We start from the raw sequence: 20,787 nt of genomic DNA, 5'->3' as shown, positions 1-20,787 counted from the left end.
AGGACACAGGCCCACAGGAAGAGCTGAAGACCTGTAGATAGGAAAAACTACATGCCCGAAAGAAGAACACTCTGTTCCCATAACTGGCTAAAAGAAAACAGGAAAACAGGTCTACAGCACTCCTGACAAACAGGCTTATAGGACAGTCTAGCCACTGTCAGAAATAGCAGAACAAAGTAACACTAGAGACAATCTGATGGCAAGAGGCAACCACAGGAAACCACGCAACAGAAACCAAGACTACATGGCATCATCAAAGCCCAATTCTCCCACAAAAAGCAAACACGGAATATCCAAACATACCAGAAAAGCAAGATCTAGATTTAAAATCACATTTGATCATGATGCTCGAGGACTTCAAGAAAGAGGTGAAGAACTCCCTTACAGAAACACAGGAAAACATAAATAAAAAAGTAGAAGCCTATAGAGAGGAATCACAAAAATCCCTGAAAGAATTCCAGGAAAACACAATCAAACAGTTGAAGGAATTAAAAATGGAAATAGAAGCAATCAAGAAAGAACACAGGGAAAAAACCCTGGATATAGAAAATGGAAGGAAGAGACAGGGAGACATAGATACAAGTAATACCAACAGAATACAAGAGATAGAAGAGAGAACCTCAGGAACAGAAGATTCCATAGACATCATCGACACAACTGTCAAAGATAATATAAAACAGAAAAAGCTACTGGTCCAAAACATACAGGAAATTCAGGACCCAATGAGATGATCAAACCTAAGGATAATAGAAGAGAGTGTAGAAGAGAGTGAAGACTCCCAGCTCAAAGGACCAGTAAATATCTTCAACAAAATCATAGAAGAAAACTTCCCTAACCTAAAGAAAGAGATGACCATAAGCATACAAGAAGCCTACAGAATTCCAAATAGATTGGACCAGAAAAGAAACTCCTCCGGTCACATAATAGTCAAAACACCAAATGCACAAAATAAAGAATATTAAAAGCAGTACGGGAAAAATATCAAGTAACATATAAAGACAGACCTATCAGAATCACACCAGACTTTTTGCCAGAGACTATGAAAGCCAGAAGATCCTGGACAGATGTCATACAGACCCTAAGAGAACACAAATGCCAGCCCAGGTTACTGTATCCTGCAAAACTCTCAATTAACATAGATGGAGAAATCAAGATATTCCATGATAAAACCAAATTTACACAATACCTTTCTACAAATCCAGCACTGCATACGATAATAGATGGTAAAGCCCAACATAAGGAGGCAAACTACACTCTAGAAAAAGCAAGAAACTAATCGTCCTGGCAACAAAACAAAGAGAAGAAAAGCACACAAACATAACCTCACATCCAAATATGAATATAACAGGAAGCAATAATCACTATTCTTTAAAATCTCTCAACATCAATGGTCTCAATTCCCCAATAAAAAGACATAGATTAACAAACTGGATATGCAATGAGTACCCTGCATTCTGCTGCCTACAGGAAACACACCTCAGAGACAAAGACAGACTGCCTTAGAGTGAAAGCCTGGAAAACAAATTTCCAAATGAATGGTCGGAAGAAGCAAGCTGGAGTAGCCATTCTAATATCGAATAAAATCAATTTTCAACTAAAAGTCATCAAAAAAGTTAAGGAAGGATACTTCATATTCATCAAAGGAAAAATCCACCAAGATGAATTCTCAATCCTAAATATCTATGCTCCAAATACAATGGCCCCTACAGACGTAAAAGAAACCTTACTAAACCTCAAAACACACATTGCACCTCACACAATAATAGGAGATTTCAACACCACACTCTCAATCAATGGACAGGTCAGGGAAACAGAAATGGTAGACATACTAAGAGAAGTCATGAACCAAATGGACTTAACAGATATTTATAGAACATTCTATCCTAAAGCAAAAGGATATACCTTCTTCTCAGCTCCTCATGGTACTTTCTCCAAAATTGACCATATAATTGGTCAAAAATCGGGCCTCAACAGGTACAGAAAGATAGAAATAATACCATGCGTGCTTTCAAACCACCATGGCCTAAAGCTGGTCTTCAATAACAATAAGGGAAGAACGCCCACATACACGTGGAAGTTGAACAGTGTTCTACTCAACGATAACCTGGTCAAGGAAGAAATGAAGAAAGAAATTAAAGACTTTTTAGAATTTAATGAAAATGAAGGTACAACATACCCAAACATATGGGACACAATGAAAGCTGTGCTAAGAGGAAAACTCATAGCTCTGAGTGCCTGCAGAAAGAAACAGGAAAGAGCATATGTCACCAGCTTGACCCCACACCCAAAAGCTCTAGAACAAAAAGAAGCAAATACACCCAAGAGGAGTAGAAGGCAGGAAATAATCAAACTCAGAGCTGAAATCAACCAAGTAGAAACAAAAAGGACCGTAGAAAGAATCAACAGAACCAAAAGTTGGTTCTTTGAGAAAATCAACAAGGTAGATAAAGCCTTAGCCAGAATGATGAGAGGACACAGAGAGTGTGTCCAAATTAACAAAATCAGAAATGAAAAGGGAGACATGACTACAGATTGAGAGGAAATTCAAAAAATTATCATATCTTACTATAAAAGCCTATATTCAACAAAACTTGAAAATCTGGAGGAAATGGACAATTTCCTAGACAGATACCAGATACCGAAGTTAAATCAGGAATAGATAAACCAGTTAAACAACCCCATAACTCCTAAGGAAATAAAAACAGTCATTAAAGGTCTCCCAACCAAAAAGAGCCCAGGTCCAGACAGGTTTAGTGCAGAATTTTATCAGGTCTTCATAGAAGACCTCATACCAATATTATCCAAACTATTCCACAAAATTAAAACAGATGGAGCACTATCGAATTCCTTCTGTGAAGACACAATTACTCTTATACCTAAACCACACAAAGACCCAACAAAGAAAGAGAACTTCAGACCAATTTCCCTTATGAATATCGACGCAAAAATACTCAATAAAATTCTGGCAAACCGAATCCAAGAGCACATCAAAACAATCATCCACCATGATCAAGTAGGCTTCATCCCAGGCATGCAGGGATGGTTTAATATATGGAAAACCATCAACGTGATCCATTATATGAACAAACTGAAAGAACAAAAGCACATGATCATTTCTTTAGATGCTGAGAAATCATTTGACAAAATTCAACACCCCTTCATGATAAAAGTCCTGGAAAGAATAGGAATTCAAGGCCCATACCTAAACATAGTAAAAACCATATACAACAAACCAGTTGCTAACATTAAAATAAATGGAGAGAAACTTGAAGCAATCCCACTAAAATTAGGGACAAGACAAGGCTGCCCATTCTCTCCCTACTTATTCAATATAGTTCTTGAAGTTCTAGCCAGAGCAATCAGACAGCAAAAGGAGATCAAGGGGATACAGATTGGAAAGAAGTCAAAATATCACTATTTGCAGATGATATGATTGTATATTTAAGTGATCCCAAAAGTTCCACCAGAGAACTACTAAAGCTTATAAACAACTTCAGCAAAGTGGCTGGGTATAAAATTATCTCAAATAAATCAGTTGCCTTCCTCTACACATAAGAGAAACAAGCCGAGAAAGAAATTAGGGAAACGACACCCTTCATAATAGACCCAAATAATATAAAGTACCTCGGTGTGACTTTAACCGAGCAAGTAAAAGATCTGTACAATAAGAACTTCAAGACTCTGAAGAAAGAAATTGAAGAAGACCTCAGAAGATGGAAAGATCTCCCATGCTCATGGATTGGCAGGATTAATATAGTAAAAATGGCCATTTTACCAAAAGCGATCTACAGATTCAATGCAATCCCCATCAAAACATCAATTCAATTCTTCAAAGAGTTAGACAGAACAATTTGCAAATTCATCTGGAATAACAAAAACCCAGGATAGCTAAAACTATCCTCAACAATAAAAGGGCATCAGGGGGAATCACTATCCCTGAACTCAAGTAGTATTACAGAGCAATAGTGATAAAAACTGCATGGTATTGGTAGAGACAGACAGATAGACCAATGGAACAGAATTGAAGACCCAGAAATGAACCCACACACCTATGGGCACTTGATTTTTGACAAAGGAGCCAAAACTATCCAGTGGAAAAAAGATAGCATTTTCAGCAAATGGTGCTGGTTCACCTGGAGGTCAACATGTAGAAGAATGCAGATCGATCCATGCTTATCACCCTGTACAAAGCTTAAGTCCAAGTGGATCAAGGACCTCCACATCAAACCAGACACACTCAAACTAATAGAAGAAAAACTAGGGAAGCATCTGGAACACATGGGCACTGTAAAAAATTTCCTGAACAAAACACCAATGGCTTATGCTCTAAGATCAAGAGTCGACAAATGGGATCTCATAAAACTGCAAAGCTTCTGTAAGGCAAAGGACACTGTGGTTAGGACAAAACGGCAACCAACAGATTGGGAAAATATCTTTACCAATTCTACAACAGATAGAGGCCTTATATCCAAAATATACAAAGAACTCAAGAAGTTAGACTGCAGGGTGACAAATAACCCTATTAAAAATGGAGTTCAGAGCTACACAAAGATTCACAGCTGAGGAATGCTGCATGGCTGAGAAACACCTAAGGAAATGTTCAACATCTTTAGTCATAAGGGAAATGCAAATCAAAACAACCCTGAGATTTCACCTCACACCAGTGAGAATGGCTAAGATCAAAAACTCAGGTGACAGCAGATGCTGGCGAGGATGCGGAGAAAGAGGAACACTCCTCCATTGTTGGTGGGATTGCAGACTGGTACAACCATTCTTGAAATCAGTCTGGAGGTTTCTCAGAAAATTGGACATTGAACTACCTGAGGATCCAGCTATACCTCTCTTAGGCATATACCCAAAAGATGCCCCAACATATAAAAAAGACACGTGCTCCACTATGTTCATAGCAGCCTCATTTATAATAGCCAGAAGCTGGAAAGAACCCAGATGCCCTTCAACAGAGGAATGGATACATAAAATGTGGTACATCTACACAGTGGAATATTACTCAGCTATCAAAAACAATGACTTTATGTTGTTGGAAAAATAGAAAAATAAAACGGTAATGTTGGTCTTTTACCCTGCTAGGTTCACACCTCGGGTGCCCCAAGATATCTGCTAGATATCTTGGCAGAAACACATCCCAGCCGCACACTTTCCTACACTGAAACCCTCACATAAAATGACACACAACACAATAATCTTTGACCCAATTGATAAGATATAATTGCCCACTTAACCATACAAATCCCGGTACCATCCATCCCTTGAGAACATTAATAACAACCTGTAAATACACAGAGCAGAATCTTTTTTTTAATACATCAAGTGTTTTTCATTTTTTATTGATTTTTTAATCAACTTAATTATTTCTTATTTACATTTCGAGTGTTATTCCCTTTCCCGGTTTCGGGCCCAACATCCCCCTAACCCCTCCCTCTTCCCTTCTTTATGGGTGTTCCCCTCCCCATCTTCCCCCCATTGCTACCCTCCCCCCAACAATCACATTCACTGGGGGTTCAGTGTTAGCAGGACCAAGGGCTTCCCCTTCCACTGGTGATCTTACTAAGATATTCATTGCTACCTATGAGGTCAGAGTCCAGGGTCATTCCATGTATAGTCCTTAGGTACTGGCTTAGTTCCTGGAAGTCTGGTTGCTTGGCATTGTTGTTCATGTGGTGTTTCGAGCTCCTTCAAGCTCTTCCAGTCCTTTCTCTTATTCCTTCAACGGGGGTCCTATTCTCAGTTCAGTGCTGCTGACATTCACCTCTGTATTTGCTGTATTCTGGCTGTGTCTCTCAGGAGAGATCTACATCTGGCTCCTGTCGGCCTGCACTTCTTTGCTTCATTCATCTTGTCTAATTGGGTGGCTGTTTATGTATGGGCCACATGTGGGGCAGGCCACAGAGCAGAATCTTAACATCCCCTGCCATCTTGTCCTGCCCGGCTTCTCCCCCTCTCCTCCGCCCTGTCTCCTCCTCTCTCCCCTAGTCTCCTCCTCTTCCTTCAAATTTCTCTCCCACCCATCCTTCCTTCTCCTCCAATGACAGGCCTCCTTCTATCCTGTACCTGCCTCACCTGTGAGATCATCCTACAACTTTATGAAATTCATAGGCAAATGGAGGGAACTGGAAAATATCATCCTGAGTGAGGTAACCCAATCACAGGAAAACACACATGGTATGCACTCATTGATAAGTGGCTATTAGCCCAAATGCTTGAATTACCCTAGATGCACAGAATACATGAAACTCAAGACAGATGATCAAAATGTGAATACTTCACTCCTTCTTTAAAAGAGGAACAAGAATACCCTTGTCAGGAAATAGGGAGGCAAAGATTAAAACAGACGCAGAAGGAACACCCATTCAGAGCCTACCCCACATGTGGCCCATACATATACAGCCACCCAATTAGACAAGATGGATGAAGCAAAGAAGTGCAGGCCAACAGGAACCAGATGTAGATTTCTCCTGAGAGACATAGCCAGAATACAGCAAATACATAGGCAAATGCCAGCAGCAAACCACTGAACTGAGAACAGGACCCCCGTTGAAGGAATCAGAGAAAGGACTGGAAGAGCGTGAAGGAGCTCGAGACTCCATATAAACAACAATGCCAAACAACCAGAGCTTCCAGGGACTAAGTCACCACCCAAAGACTATACATGGACTGACCCTGGACTCTAACCTCATAGGTAGCAATGAATAGCCTAGTAAGAGCACCAGTGGAAGGGGAAGCCCTTGGTCCTGCTAAGACTGAACCCCCAGTGAAGGTAATTGTTGGGAGGAGGGTGGTAATTTGGTGAGGATGGGGAGGGGAACACCCATAAAGAAGGGGAGGGGGAGGGGTTAGGGGGAGGTCGGCCTGGAAACCTGGAAAGGGAATAACAATCTAAATGTAAATAAGAAATACTCAAGTTAATAAAAAAATCCTACATTACAGCAATCAGAATGTCTAAGATCAAAAACTTGAATAACATCTCATGCTGGCAAGGATGTGGAGAAAGGGAAAAACTCCTCCATTACTGGTAGATGTACAAATTGGTACAAGTACTCTGGAAATATATTTGCCTGTTTCTCAGAAATTTAGTAATAGTTCTACTTGAAGACAAAGCTTTCCCTCTCCTAGGCATATACAAAAAAGTTCCACCAATATATCACCAGGGCACATACTTCACTATGTTCATAGCATCCTTATTCATAATAGCCAGCAACTTGAAGAAACCACAATGTCCCTAAACCAAATAGATACGGAAAATATGGTTCACTGCACAGTGACATACTATTCAGCTATTATGAAGAAGCGCAGCATTAATTTTGCAGGCAATTGGATAGAACTAGAAAATATCAGCTCAAGTTAGGCAACACAGATCCATTAAGACATTCATGCTATGAACTCACCTGTAAGTGGATATTAGCCATAAAAAACAGGATAGTCATGCTACAATACACAGACCTAAGGAAGATAAACAGAAAGAGTGCCCAAGTAAGGATTCTTACTGAGGAGGGAAAAAGAAAACAACTCACCTACCACATTTTCTTACAAAAATTCATCCTGTCTACAATAAATGCAAGAATATTTGTGGAGTTGTGACTGAGGGAATAGCATACAAATAATTAGTCTAAATTAGATCCATCCAATGGGCAAGTACTAATCCTGACACTATTGAAAATACTGTTATATTTACATAGATGAACCTAGAATAGGTATCCTCTGAGAAGCTGTAATCAGTAGTTGACTGAAAGAAATGCACAGGCCCACACCCAAAGAGGAAGGCCGGTGTTGGTTGGTACTAAATTGGAGCTTCCAATTCTATGAGAAGGAATGAAGTAATGGAGGGGAGAATGTGTGACCATGGGATTCAGAAGAGAGGAGGAAGATGGGCTGAAATTAGGATGTAAAGAAATAAGTAAAACAAAATCTAAATTAAATAATTTATGTGTATTTGCCTTGAATTTTAAAACATAATTATTTCTTCTTCACCCTAAGATTCAGGTATCTATGTGGAAGAGAATGTGGAATAATTGTAAAAGCCAGATGTGAGAAATGACTTGAAGGAAAGAATGTTTTCCAGATACAAGAGAACTTGTGGATATGTGAATTTACAAAGACAACAGCATGCAAAATCCTGCACAAGTTCAATCCACACAGAAACATTACATGAAGAAGGAGATATGGACACAAAATCCCACACCAAGTCCAAGAGCATGCATGCATGCTTTTGTGTGTGCACACATGCACATGTGTGTACTTTGTTTTGACTCCGTATTGATTGATTATTTTTATAAGATAAGAACATAAAGTTGAGTAAGTTGAGAATAGGAGTGTTCTGGAGGATTTGGTGGAGGAGAAAGTATATGACCAAAACATATTTTGTGAATCATTTAAAATGAATAAAAATAAATAAATATAGGTCTGTGGCAAAAACTAGAAAGTCCTTAACACTTAGAGATTGCTTATCAGTTTCTTCCTAATTTCCTGAGATTGAAAACCATACAAGCTACAAGCTTGAATTATGAAGGCCTTATCCAAGGAGACTTTTCATGATGATTTGGGTGTCTACCATCCCTAATCAGCTGTTGCCCCAACTTTAAGTTTGACCACGCTAAGATTAACACAATGAGCTGTGAGAAGTAAGCAGGGATTACAATATTTACTTCCAGTTCTCCAGATTTGGGGTGCAATCTAGGGACTAAACCATTACTGAAAGACTATATACATGGACTGATCCAGGGCTCCAACTGCATATGTAGCAGAGAACAGACTTGTTGGGGAACCAGGGGATGGGGAAGCACTTGGTCCTGCCATGGTTGTACCCCAAGTGTACAACATGGGAGGTCAAGGAGGGGGGATGTATAGGGGGAATACCCATATGGGGGAAGGGGAGGAGAAGGAATGGGGGCTTATGGACAGGAAACCGGGAAGGGGAATAATGTTTCAAGTGTAAGTAAAGAAATATATCTAATAAAAATTTTTTTAAAAAACAGAAAAAACAGAAGTACAATACGAACTATAAATCATATAAAAAATCTCATTGACATAAAAGTAGGAGTGAGTGTATGTGTGGAGGGAGGAGCCTGGAATGGAAGGAGGGAACACAGGGCAGTGTGAGCGAAGTTCAGTGATCACATGTATGAAAATGACGTGATGAAATGTATTGTGTTGAAGACTAACTGAAAAAAATCAATAAAAATGAAAGGAAGAAAAAAAAAGAAGTGAGCTTTGATTCATTTTACTTTCTGATTCATACTTTAGTTTTCTAATACTCAAGCTGAGACCAATAACTGCCTGACATGGAAAATCACACTTTAAAACGCTTGTTGACATAGCAAATATCAACTAAAAAGATATTAAAGACCATATACACCAAAACTTGACAAATATTTTACTCAAACAGAAATGCACTAGACTATTGGATATAAGAATGTTATTAAATTTACGGGAGAACAGGTAGAGGATTGCTAAAATAAAACAGGAATATTTTAATGAAATTCAAGTTAATAATAAGCATTAGTTACAAAGAAAAAGTACAAAAATTTGAAGAGTCTTTAAATCCCACAAAAGAATCTGACAGTAATATAATGATTTAATAGAGTTAGTATAATAACTTAAGGGCACAATAAGAATAAAGTTAAATTGGTCTCAATAGCATAATCCATTGCTGAATTAGTCAATCAAGATTAGACAAATAATACATTTATTAAACATTTCTTTAGATAGAGCAGAAGGTTTGTTATACCAAGGAAGAAAATATTCTGTTATCTGTTTTACATATGAACTGATAAAATCTTGCCAAACACTTTTTCTCAAAGCATGTGATTTGTTACTACTGTTGTGTAAAGTTTTTAATGTTATTCTACATTAGAGCATAGTCAAACAAATGCCTAGAATGAGTTAGGACCAAGTCAAGATAATTTGTCTCTAGTCTACAGTATTTTACCTCTTTATAACTTGAAGACCTATTACTTGAACTTGTATAATCCACTTTAATAATTTTTCCAAAATAGTGAGATTGCAATATAATTAAATCATGAAATAAACCCATAAAATATTATTACAGTGACGATGGAAATTTGAACTGAATAATCACAAAAAATGGATATATCAAAGTGTAAAGAGAGCAATCAACAAGACCTCAGTCCTACATAAAGATCCACAAGCAACTGAGAACATCTGGGATGAGAGGTGACTTTTGCCAGGGAAGAGAACCCCAATTGATTTTCCAAGGACAAATAGTTATCCATTTCAAACACACACACACACACACACACACACACACACACACACACACACACATAATCCATATGTAACATTATATGGATTGAACACGTTATACTCAAGAATATTTTCATATACACATACAAATATATGCAAAATAACAACCTGGGCCATAAATTTGAAGGAGAGTTGGGAGAGCTGCCTGAGACATTTTCTGAAGAAAGAAAGGGAAGGGAAAAAAGCTGTAATTATATGATAATCACAAAAATATTATAGTAAAAATTTAAATCTTAATATAATTACATGCTTTCCCAATTTGGAAAATCTTTGATCAAGTTACAAAAAAATCCATATTGTGGGAACTACAGTTCACATCTGAAATTCTCAAACAGAAACAAACATAGGAGAAAGTCATCAACATATATGCATAAGCAAGGTTTTAGTAATAAAATTCCCATAGCCAACTGTCACAGTCAGTGTGTTATTGCTCTGAGGAATAAAGGAAGACATTTAATTGGGGCTGACTTACAGTTCAGAGGTTAAGTTCATTATCATTATGGTGGAAAACTAGTGGCATGCAAGCAGATATATTGTTTGAGAGGTATCTGAATAGCTCTACATCTTTTTTATTTGGGAGCAGGAAGAAAGAAAGAGTGACAGTAGGCCTGGCTTAACATTCTGAACCCTCAAACCCATTCCCAGTGAGACACTTCTCCTATCACAGCCAATCCTGATTTAATACCTCTCCCAATGAGTCCATGGGCCATTCTCATTTAAACTACCATGGGAACTTTACATTGCAATATGAATTTTGATACTATCCACAAACCTGAATTATGTAATAAACCTGTATCACTGTTAACAAAGTCCTAAATAAAGAAAATTATATATATATATATATATATATCCTGGCTGGTTTTGTGTTCAAGTTGACACAAACTGAAGTCATCATAGAAAATGTAACAGAGTAGAGTCTCTTGAGAAATGCCTCCCTGAGATCCAGCTGTAAGGCATTATCTCAATTTGTGATGAAGAGTGGGAGTACCCATTATAAGTGGTGCCATCCTTAGTCTGGTATGCCTGAGTGCTATAAGAAAGCAAGCTGTGCAAACCAGTGGAAGCAAGCCAGTAATTAACAACCCTCCATGTCTTCAGCACCAGTTCCTGCTTCCTGACCTGCTTGAGTTCCAGATCTGAATTCCTTTGGTGATGAAGAGCAATGTGGATGTGTAAGTTGAATAAACAATTTCTTCCATAACTTGCTTCTTGGTTATGTTATTTTCTGCAGGAATATACTTGAAATAATGGAAATGCCAAAAGTGTGTGTGTGTGTGTGTGTGTGTGTGTGTGTGTGTGTGTACTTTTGAGATTTATTTATTCACAAAAATTATGTCATTTTTCAGAAAAGTAAATAGAGCTGAAATTGTTATTATTAAGTAAAACAATTTAAACTCAGATAAAAAATGTGTTTTTCCTCATGTATGAATCTTAGATTTGATAAGAATATAAATATTAATATTTATGTGGCATGGTAAGGAAGATAGACCGAGTAAGTTAGGACTATAATGATAATGAAAGGAGTAAAGGGCAAAAAGCAAGTATGGAATAGCAATATTCACTAAGGAAAATAAACAGCAACAACAAATTTAGTGGTGTTATCGAGCAGCACATACCAAAATGTTTGTGGTGATGTTATTGTTATCTTATTTGCTATGCACTAGAGTGCAAATCAAAGCAATATAACTGATTTACACTTAAGCAACAAACCCTGAAAACATCATTTCAGGAAGATAAGCCACAAATAGATAAGAATGAAAAATAATTCCAACCCAATGTATTAGGTTTGGATCAAATTTTGGAAGACTGATGGCATTTGATTGATTGCCAGCTTATTTCACCCCAATAAAATTTGGAAAGTTTTCAGGCAATAATTGTTTTAATTACAATATAAAGCCTAAGGGCTGACTACATGTAGACTTAGACATAGAATATAGTGTGGTCTCTGAGTTAGATAGCTTATATGAAAGCTTATATGACATCTCTCCTAATATGAGATTCTATTGCCTGGGAGCTAACGATAAATGTCTGTGGAAGAATACTCTTGGATAATCATTCTGAAGGATTGGGAAAGTTCTGGCTACACTGCTGCTGTTAGAAAAGAAAAGAAAAATAGAAAGGAACGATTGGTTCCTACTCTTAAGGCTCAGAACCCACTCTCCTGGGCTCCTTCTGCTAGAGGAGTCAGCAAGCCATTCAAGTGTAGCACCATATCAGGCCATATCACCCTCACTTACAATTCCCTTGGCAGGTTGCCACTATACCAAGCATACACATCCCAATTTTGTGTGTGGAGGGGAGGAGGGCTTAGCAATTTGGACCTCTATGGAATTCCTCAAAGCCGATAGTCCAAAGAAATATTTCCATTGGAAAAGGCTTTCTCTTCTTTTCTGTACTGGAAAGTTTACAACCTCAAAAACATTTCCCCTAGACCATTCTTCCCAAGCCAGGATCGGTGTCCTGCAGCTTCCCACAGCCGGATACCCTCCTGAAGGTGGTGTGGAAAAATTGTGATAAAACTTCCAATATCCTGTGTCCCCAAGAAGCCATGCCCTATGGCAGAGCAGACAGGAGACTCGAAATGATTCAGAGGAGACACTAAACAAACCATCTGCTCCTCCTGCCTCTCCCTCTCCCACCCAAGGGCAGGACTCCATTAGAAAAGGAGCGTCCACCTGCCTCTCCCTTTACTCCACCTCCCCCAATCCAACTAGGGAGAGATACTTTACAAGCCTTAGAGGTAGTACTTACCACCCAACTAGAAAGAGTCAATGTCCCCCTATTAACAATACACAGATCTTCATTATAATGAGATACCTAAAGGCCTAGAAGCTTGGCCAATTAGTCTTACCAGAAATTCCTCCCTGCAAAAACCTTTTTAATCTCAGGCCCACCCTGAGAAGTCCCACTACTCTCAGGTGTTAGAGAGTTACGCTTCCCTTACAGAGCCACAGACTAATATACCCTGCAAGGCCTCTCTATGGTGACAGCTGTGGCCACCATTAATCCTAAACCTGTACAGCCAATGGCTGACAAACTACGAACTCCTGCCACAGGACCAGACAGAGTTCTCCCCTTTTCTCATGGCCTGAGGGACATCTGCCTGCAGGCCTCCACTCAGTTCTCAGCTGTTCCACAGCATCCAGCAGCGCCTGGGTGTCAAAGAACCTGGGAACCAGACAGCCCCTGGTCACAACAAAGGACCAGTTACCCCTGAGCCAGCTCCTGCTCTCCATCCCCATGCCTCAGGCTACACTTTCCCACACCCAGAGTGGTGTTCCTGTGGCTTCCCACAGCCCAACACCTGCCCTGTGGCTGCATGGGGTAAGAGCATTCAGGCTTCCCATGTCCATGTTCTGCAGTGCCGGCAGTGGAGCAGGTGCAGGACTCCCCACCATTAACCCAGCAACTGCTTCTCACTCCCTCTGACCCTGACTGTGCTCTGTTCTTCCTTTGAGATTTTCTTCAAAGTTGGACTTTTCATCTCCTTCCAATCTACATTTAGGCTTCACTAGCCAAGATAAAACAAACAAACAAACAAACAAACCAAAAAAAAAAAAAAACAAAAAACAAAAAACCAGAGATCAATCTGCTTAGAGCACACACACAGCCACAGCTGCAGTGTGGCAGAGCAGCCCCCCCCCCAACCGCCCATATCTAGGCTGGTCAAAGACAATAGAAAAACACACCTGAAACTTGAAAGTTTTCAGGCTTTACTTAAATGCTTGTTCAATCTAACAGGAACACCTAAGACAATATTAATGCTTCTAAACCCCAAATTTTCATGTTTATTTTCTCCATAGCATTCATGATTTATGTCCAAAATTTTTCCAAATTTCCTCTAAGGTTTAAAAGTCATCAAATTTACTCCTACAGGTCAAGCCAACTATACTGATAACTACTACTTAATCCTTAATTAACAACAAGTTTTCTTTCACAAACTGTTACTGCCTATCCCAGATGCACAATTAACACATTTTTTTTCTCAGCCATCCAAAGCAGAGTTAAAGGATGCCTTCCATTACTAAACTCCTTAAACACCCTTGCATTTCTATGATCATAACAGGCCATCACAGGCTTAACCCATGCTACCCCATCCTATGAAGACATCCCCCTGCTGGGGTTCTGCTCCTCTCTTTTGGTCACCCTACAGGTTTTGCTACAGTGCTGCTACCACAGCTGAGACTGAACACCATCTCCTAAGACCTCTCTGGGACAAGAAAGCTGCTTTTCTCCAGACACCTCATCTGACTGACGACACCTTAGGCACACACATAGATCCACAGACCACAGGTGAGACCCACAGACTTGGGACCTACCAGCAAAAATGAACTCTCTTACCAAAGCCAAATGGCTACTGAACTTGGGAAAGTTACATGATAGTAAGGAAAACATGATGTCTAGCTACATTAATCTAATGTTGATGAAAACCAATGTTAATACCCCCAAACAGTATAACACATGGAACACTAACTAGGTTCAAGGATCCTTTGTCCTCCCAACCACCAGCCTCATGCCTCCTTATCACTAACCCTCTGGCTTATTTAGTGTTTTCTTTAGATATGTCAATCCCACCCAAAATTTTCACAACAAATGACATCTCTTATTTTAAAATGTAAAAGGGGGAACTGTGGGGTGGCAGGCTGTGAAAGGTACCCTGATTCATGGGCGAGATAGGTTGAATCCCCTGGGACCCATAAAAGGGACAGCAGGCACATTCTCAGTCTCCCAGAACAAGGTCTCACTAGCTGCAGCCCACCACAGACCCCTGTAAAGAAGTGTGAGACAGACCAGTCACATAGGGCAGTGCCCTAAGCCCTTTCTCCAAAGATGAGGATGTGACCACAGGTCATGTAGGCTCAAGACAGATCAGTCATAGAAAGAGAACCATTCCCCTGAATATGTAGATGAAGTCTTTTCTAGTTCTCAGGCCAAGCCAATAGGAATACATGCTGACAGACACTGACCCATCCAAAAACTGCATTTAAGTATTGTGTTCAAAATTAAAGGTGTGCAGGGATTATTCCATCGTCTGAGAGCTTCTGTCATAAGAGCTGCCACTTGGAGAAAAGATCTGCTCTCACATAATCACTGCCAGAAGCTCCCCTGTACCCTAGCTTTCCAGCTAGTCAGTCTTCTGTTGTTTCCGCCCTTCCAGACAACTGAAGCAGCAGCAGCAGGAGGACTGGTAGCTGAGGCGGTGGAAGCAGTCCCCTCTCCCTGACTGAGTTCTCTCTCTCTCTTTGCCTGAACCCATGCATGTAGTCCAGTGAGAGATCACCAGAGAGAGCCCCCCTACCCCCTAGCCCTGGGGCCGGAGCCCAGGAGGCCAGTTCAGCTGTCTGATGAGCTTCACCAAGCTGTACATTCAGTACAAAGTTTTAGTATCAAGATATCTTTTTGTTTGAGTCTATTGAATTTAGGTTTCAGGAGGTCTACTTTTATCAAATCCAATCAGGATAACTCTGGAAGGTGTCCAAAGCCTAATCGCCCTTTTTAAAAACACAAAGACAAAATCTTTCTCCCAAAATACTGCATTCTTTAGTCTGTAACCATAAAAGCTTTTATCTTGCCCTCTCTCCAGAGAAATAATATAACCACAAGACTCAAAATCATACCCATTATAACGATTAAAACAGTTTTAAAAAAGAAGTAAGCTAAACAATACTATAAGAGACTGTTTAGGCTTCTCTAGTCTGTCATGCCAGGAAATTAATCTAAAATTTTCATGGAGATCACATTAAAAGGATATGAGTGCCCTGCTGGGGAATATACAAAAATACCCAAAACCCCTTGCTAGCCAGGATCATCAAGTCATGTGGCATTAGTGCATTAATGTATAGAACAATTTAATCACTTTTTATTGATACCAATTCCAGTAAGAAGTAAATAACTTGTCAAACTAAGATTTTAGCCCCAAGTACATCTGTTAAGCTCTCTACCTGGAGTATCAGTCTTTTATTTATTAATAACTTCCTATAATGTGTGCCTTATTCACTCTGCCTGGTATACAGACTCCTACTTTTTAATAACTTTTATAACTGGCAAATATCACTACTCTCTCCTTGGAGTCAGTGACTCATTTTCCCTGTCTAAGTCCTGGACCATGGGTGAAAATCTCTATGTGATTCAGATAAACTCTGTACTCCCTCCTTCTAACTACAAGAACTAATTTAATCACATTTCCATTAATACCTGTCATTAAGAAGCCGGGAACTTGTCAAACAAGGATTTTAACCCAAAATTCCCATGGAGCCCACATCAGAGAGAATCTGAGTATCCTGTAGACCAAAATTACCATGTATCTGTTAAGCTCTCTACCTGGAGTGTCAGACTTCTATTTATTAATAACTTCTATAATATATGTCTGTATTCACTCTGCCTTGTATTACAGACTCTTATTTATTTATACCTACTTCCAAATCATGGGTGAAGTTTCCCACATGACTTGGACAAACTCCAATTATAAGTATTTTAAAAGCAAATAAACTAGTCTTTTTAATCATACTCTAATCAACATCTGTTAAGGAAACAGGCAGCTTTCATTTTCTTAGCTCTTTGTGATTAAGAGCAGCCTGCAATTTTCACAACAGTCTCCCCCTGTGTTCCATTGTTTAAAGTTCCCAGGCTTGGACCATCATGTGACTCAACATGGTGCTAGGCCACTCTTACTTAGAAAATAAAACTTTCTCATGCTAAAAACTTCAACTTGGTTGGGGATTTAGCTCAGTGGTAGAGCGCTTGCCTAGCAAGCTCAAGGCCCTGGGTTCGGTCCCCAGCTCCGAAAAAAAAAAAAAAGAAAGAAAAACTTCAACTTTTAGTGGACGCTTGCCTAACAGGTTGGTTGTCACTTGTGGTTTAAAAAAAAGGCATGCATCCACTTCCAATGTGTACAATTTCTCACTTTCTCTCCTAGGCTCCCTCTGGCCCAGGTGGTATGCAAGCCATTCCACTGCAGTTTGCTGCCATCACTCACAGCTCCATAAAATCTCACATTGCCAATGGATACTCTCTGAGTCCGTCAGCAATCTCTCTACCCATATAGTTCCCAAGGTGGGTTGCTGCCAAGACAGTTTCATACAGAGACTGCCTATTTTGCAGCCCTCTTACTATAGACTCAATTAAGTCACCACATGAAAGAACACACCACAAAATATCCTCTGATCCAATTGATAAGATATAATTTGCCCATCTAGACACCACAAAGTCCTGTATACACCCATCCCTTTAAAACAGTCATAACAATCTCTATGCACAGAGAAGAATCTTAACATTTGCCACTGTGTTTCCTCAGCTCCTTCCTCCTTTCTCCTGCCTCTTCACTCTGCCTCTCTGTTCCTTCTACAACCTCTGTTCCTCCCTCCCTTTCTTTTTGCCCAATGACAGACTTTGTTTTACCTTGTCTGCCTTCTCTTAACTGGGTTGTTAATAGCATCCACTCCCATCTGTCTGGGTAGAATGCAGGCATGTTACTTCCTTCATTGAGGAGACAAACCAGGAGTGTTTAACATTTTTTATTTACCTAGTACACTGTTGGCACAAGGACTTTTGTGCCTCCAGCCAATAATGATACTAAGCAACTATGTTATTGGTCTACACAATTATTTGAATATATTTTGTTCTTGTTTCATTGTTGTGCTGGATACTTTTACATCACTTAGACCCAAGCTACAGCCATCAGAAAGTTGGAAACCTCAATTGTAAAAAAGAGAGAGAGAGAGAGAGAGAGAGAGAGAGAGAGAGAGAGAATCCTCTATAAAGATTTGAAAATAGGAAAGCCTGATTGGGGGTGGGTACAGTCCATTGGCATTGTTGTTATTTCTGGGTTTGTGATTCTGGGTTCTATAAGAAGGTGTGCAGAGTTAGCTATAGGGAACAAAACGGCAATCAGCAAGTCAGTCCCTGCCTACACGTTCCTCACATATTTAAGTCCCTGCTCTTACTTCCTTTAATGATTGACTATGATGCATAAAAGCTTTTCCTACTATCGTGTGCTTTTGGTCACATCATTTCATTATAGCAGAAACTCTAGGACAATAGTATACACATTATAAAAATAGTGAGAAGGGTTGAAGATTTAGCTCACTGGTAGAGCACTTGCCTAGCAAGCACAAGGCCCTGGGTTCGGTCCTCAGTTCTGAAAAAAGAATAGTGAAAAACAAGTGTGTCATATTGTGAGTCTTTGTATTTTTTATTTTCCCAAAGGAATATATTTATTAATGGAACCAACTTAATCTAGGATTATGTGAGAACAGATCATTCTGTTGGAGAAATGATTGAGTCTTATGAGGATCCATCTCATCAGTATCACACAATGTTTTGATGGATATGAAGAAGAACATGAGATCAACATACTTTCACTGATGAAGTCCACAAAATATTTAAGAAAATGCACTTGAGGAACTACAAGGAACAAGGCAGCAGCACACAGAGCTCAAGGCCAGACTAACTCACATTACAAGAATGATTCAAATTCTCCCCCACCAAATAATTTTTTGGATTTCATGGGTAATCCAGAAAGTATGAAGAACAAATAATTTATGAACTTGCCATTTATATAATTCCAAAGACATATAATTCACAACAAAAGAAGACACATATTTCTAGATGAACATGTCACAAAATCTATTCACAAATTGTAACAATATCCTGCATCCTTTAAAGGAAAATACAACATAAAATGATCAAGCGAGGCTTACATCAAAAGTTTGAGGCTGATTCAACACTTTGTAATATTGATTCAGTCCAATCACATTATCCATACCTGAAAAAGGAAGGGGGGCATTTTGCCTCGTCAAGAACCTGCAATTATGTAAAAGCAACCCTCAATCATATTACAAAATCCAAAATAAAACTAGAAATAGAAGAAATTGTCTTGAACTCATAAAGGATTTATATAAAGCATGTTGCATGATGACTAGAAATTTATTTCTTTCCATGGGACCAAACACAATTTTATAATAGAAGTAGAGACATGTCTGTGATTCAGAATGGAAATCCTAGGCACAGATGGGGAGTGAGATCATTCATCTATTTCTGACAAAATTATAAATACATGATAATCACAAAAAATGTTTTCAAGAAATGATACATATGGCACAGGTATTCAAATTGAGTCAAATGCAAATGAGTTCATTATTCAGATCTCAGAGTGAACAAAGTGTTGATTCATCGAACATGAACATTTGTGGATTAGACTTCTATAAAATATTCGTTATGTACAGTTCAAAACTGAGTGTAAGTAAAAGACAAGTTTCAACCTTGGACATACATTTTTATAACATATTTACAATAAAAGAACCTCAATATAGAGTGACCAAAACCATAACCATATAAACCGAAAACTCACTTATGAATTAAATTTGAAAAATCAATTGAATTAGCAAAGTTCCCATTCAATTGGGTATCAGAAATCTTGTTTTAGATTGATATTCCCAACATTCTTTCTAAGATCAGCAAATGGCAATATAGTAGCTTTTTCCCTCTTAAAGAGTAAAATAAGAGGTATGTAAAAATCTAGTTGGAGCTTAAAGTCAGATAACACCTTTTCTAAAATGTATGTTACTACTCAATGTCTACAATGTGTGCTCATCTGTCTCAGATTCCCATTCTAGTTTTGTAGCTTACTATAGCAGATAGAGCTGGGCTGGGACATGTTTATTCCTATAATGTATTTTGGGATATTTTATTCTTCTCTGAAAACAAAAACTGGAAAATTGTCATAACATTTTAAACCACTGTAGTTTTAGATACAAACTGAAGGCACCTCATTCCATTTGTAATTGTTTTTGAACTAAACCGGTATCGTTTGCCCTCTGGTGGCCATTACATCAAACAACAGTTTCTTTTAATTCTGCTAGAAGAGTTTCAGCATATACAATGTATGATTCCCTCTGGTGGCATAAGAACTTAAAAAAAAAAGGTTTGGTTCTCCTATTCAAGAGTGAAAAGCACAAAAGTATCAGCCAGCACATTCTGTATAATTTTTCTCAGTGTTTACAGCTTTTTTTTTGAGGATCTAAAAGTGGCAGCTTTATTCTTCTGAGTTAGCAGATAATTCATTTTGATGTGCATGTTTTTTTCTTTTTTTTTTTATTAACTTGAGTATTTCTTATATACATTTCGAGTGTTATTCCCTTTCCCGGTATCCAGGCAAACATCCCCCTCCCCCCTCCCCTTCCTTATGGGTGTTCCCCTCCCAACCCTCCCCCCATTGCCGCCCTCCCCCCACCAGTCTAGTTCACTGGGGGTTCAGTCTTAGCAGGACCCAGGGCTTCCCCTTCCACTGGTGCTCTTACTAGGATATTCATTGCTACCTATGAGGTCAGAGTCCAGGGTCAGTCCATGTATAGTCTTTAGGTAGTGGCTTAGTCCCTGGAAGCTCTGGTAGCTTGGCATTGTTGTACATATGGGGTCTCGAGCCCCTTCAAGCTCTTCCAGTTCTTTCTCTCATTCCTTCAACGGGGGTCCTATTCTCAGTTCAGTGGTTAGCTGCTGGCATTCGCCTCT

Source organism: Rattus norvegicus, chromosome 1, assembly GCF_021556685.1.
Source record: "Rattus norvegicus strain SHRSP/BbbUtx chromosome 1, alternate assembly SHRSP_T2T, whole genome shotgun sequence".
NCBI lineage: Eukaryota > Metazoa > Chordata > Mammalia > Rodentia > Muridae > Rattus > Rattus norvegicus.
This window is presented reverse-complemented; position numbering follows the sequence as displayed.